Source organism: Dromiciops gliroides, chromosome 3 (assembly GCF_019393635.1).
Source record: "Dromiciops gliroides isolate mDroGli1 chromosome 3, mDroGli1.pri, whole genome shotgun sequence".
In the NCBI taxonomy this organism is placed as follows: Eukaryota; Metazoa; Chordata; class Mammalia; order Microbiotheria; family Microbiotheriidae; genus Dromiciops; species Dromiciops gliroides.
The window spans coordinates 571,997,434-572,000,824 of NC_057863.1; positions in this window are offsets into that span (position 1 = coordinate 571,997,434).

The window sequence follows — 3,391 nt, forward strand, 5'->3', positions numbered from 1 at the left end:
GGTGTGCTGCTTCCCTCTCTTGGTGACTCCTAGACGTCTATCCTTCAGTCTCTTGATCTAAACTGGGGCGAGGTGGTCTGCTTCCATACCCCGTGCCTTTTACCAGAAGGTAGGCAGCCTCGTAAATTGTCAGGTAGTTGGCTGCAGCATGTGTCAGATATGAAACATTTATATTTAATAACTAATAGCAGCATAAACAATCTGAAGGCACAAAGTAGTGTCCAATAAGTGTCAAAGAAGACCTAAGCATCTTTTGTGGCTTCAAGAGATAGTAGTGCAAATATCTTCTGGTTATCTTCCATCAAAAGGGTAATTGAAGATAATTGAAGCCAGTGAGTTCATTTCCGCTCCACCATTCCCTTTCATTTCAGTCACTGTAATATATTGAGTACGGTGCTTGGATCAATTTTATTTCAGCTTTACAGAGCTGAATATTCTGTGCTGACCATGGTCCTGAAGAAGTAATTATTGGCTTCAAAATGAAATCCGGTTGGATAGGGATTAAAGACAGCACTAATATACATCATAAGGAGAGCCTGTTCAGTGTATGTCATTCCACTAAGCTAGGATTGTGAGGGTTGGCATATGCAGCTCTTTGCTGCTGTTGATAAGTTCTCCACTCTGAGAAAGCATTGGACTGTCTTTAGCAGGGAGTTGGTCATGTGCTATGGTAACCAAGAGATGGTAGCAGCTATATGATACTACCCCATTGTTAAGGATTAGGTGGATTCAAATATCTAGATCTATTACTTTCTGCACAAAAGTTTCAATCAGCCAGAGAGGTGACAAAAAGTATTGTACAAAAGTATTACTTTGCATGATGACAAGTGAATTCAAACCTAAAATAAATGATTTTTCTTAGATATTTTATAGACTAGAATCTTAAAGTTATTTTCTACTAGTAGTTTCTCAAATAAAGGGTTTTTTAAAGTCTATGTAATGAATGATCTCTATATATTTTCTTTGCTTTATTTCTCTTTCATATATAAGCCTGTGATTTTAAGACTATTAATGTCTAAGATAGTAGCCAGAACTACACTAATATAGCTGCAAATAATATTATCCATTTTTATTACACTTACAGTGTATCCATGGAATCATGCTGGACAGTATATGCACCAAAGACTCTCCCTGCCCTAGAGAAATTTTAAAGTTTTAAAAGATTTAATATTGTTGATATATTTTTCTTTATCACCTTAGTTTTCAATTATCTTTTGCATCCCCTAACTAGCAAAGAAAAAAATGAGAAGAAAAAAACACACAGCTCAGCAAAACTAATCAGCAAATCAACCAAGTCTAAGAATAGCACATGTAATGTTCCACAGCCACTTTGCAAAGAAGGGAGGCAGGTGCATTTCCTTTTCTCTCCTTGAAAGACAAGCTTGGTCATTATAATCACAAAGCATTCAATTTTAGGGTTTTGTTGTTGCTGTTGTTCATTCTTTTACACTGTTATAGTAAATGTATACACTGTTTTCCTGGTTCAGCTTACTCCACTCTGCATCAGTTCACAAGTCTTTTCATGGAGAAATTTAAAATCTGATGTGATGATGACATATAAAATCATACTCAGGACCTTAAGCAGTCCCATCTAATCCATTCCCCTGCCTCTTGAAATGGGAATGTCTAAACCATTTAGAAAGGAGCTCCACATGAAGGTAAAAATTGCAGACACCTCACTATCTTTAGTTTCATCTTTAGCTTCCATCACCCTTAGCCTTCGCCATCATTCCTCTTGTTAAAATCAAGAAAGAAATCTATCTGTCAGAGAACATCGGCAGATGAAAATTCACAGAAGCATTTTAATTTAATTTTTATTGATTCCTTTTGGTTTTTATCACCTTCATTTTTGAATATGTATCTTCTCCCTCCACTATTCCCAGTAAGGTATCTTGCTTCTACTTCCTTTCCTCTAGTTCACTTTCAATCCTTTGCCCTTTGGTTTCCAAACTTATCTTTCAAATGACACTGCTTTCCTCCATTATTTTCTCACACTAACCTCAGTGTTATCCTCAACTCCTCATACTCCCTCAGCCCACACACTCAATTAGTTACCAAGTCTTGTCATTTCTACTACTATGACATCTGTTAGCACCATCCTCTTCTCAATGTGTGAGAGTTGAGACCCTCATCACATCTTCCCTAAATTACTGCAAGAGCCTCCTACTTCATATAGCTGCCAATATGACTTTTCCTCAATGTAGGTCTGATTGAGACATTCCCCTATGCAGTCAATTCCAGTGGATCTTTATTGCCTCTAGCATCAAGTATAATTCCTGTCTTTGGCTTTTAAATCTCTCAATAATCTGGCCCATACCTACTTTCTTTCACCTTCATTATACATTATGCCTCTTTTTGCACTCTACAATTGAGCCAAACTAGTTTTCTTGTTATTCCTCACACATATTATATTTCCAATCTCCATGCCTTTACACTGGCAGTTCTCCATGGCTTGAAGGTACTCCCTTCTCCCCTTCACCTGGTACAAACCCTTACCACCTTCGATACTCACCTCAATTTCTACCTTCTACATAAAGCCTTTGCTTATCTCCCAAAGTCCTAATGCATAATATCTTGTTTATTTTGTATTTGGTTTTTTTTTTTTGGTAAATTTATTTATGTTCATGTTATTCACTGTCACTAGAATGCTAGCTTCTTGAGGACAAAAACCATTACATTTTTGTCTTTGTATCTCTAAAACCTAGCATCCACCTGACACATAGTAAGTGCTAAATACATTCCAGTTTGTTGATTGATTGAAAGAGGAAAAAAATGGTCCAGTAAATTCAATGAATATATCAATCCTGTCTGACCTTGTATGTTATGTTCAATACCCATAATATCCTATATCTATAAGGGAAGATGGTTAAAGTATGATTTAATACCACTGCTAGTTTTATATCCCAAAGATATTCAAAAAAGGGGGGAAAGGATCTATTTATATAAAAGTGTTTTTATCAGCTCTTTTTGTAGTGGCTAAGAATGGTGGAAACCAAAGGGATACCCATCAATTGAGGAATGGCTGGATAAGCCATGGTATACAATTGTAAAGGAATATTATTGAGTTAAAAGAAATGACAAGCATGGCAGAGATGCCCCTGCAACCCTTGGATGGTGCCCATAAGATCTTTCACTCCCTCTCTCCTTAATCGATAGGGACATCTCTACATCCTATTTTTCAGCCTTGAAGAAGCTACAGAAAATGGACCTTTGCCCCTTTCTCCCCAGAAAAAAGAGGGGGGAATGTTGTGGGATGAGGGACCTCAACCCCCAAGGAATCCTCAAACTTTCCTAGAGGAGGGGAAGTTTTGTCTCCCACCTCAGGAATGAATGGGTGTTGCTAAGCACAACAGTGCTATGCTGATAACCAATACCAAAGTCTGCAAGATGA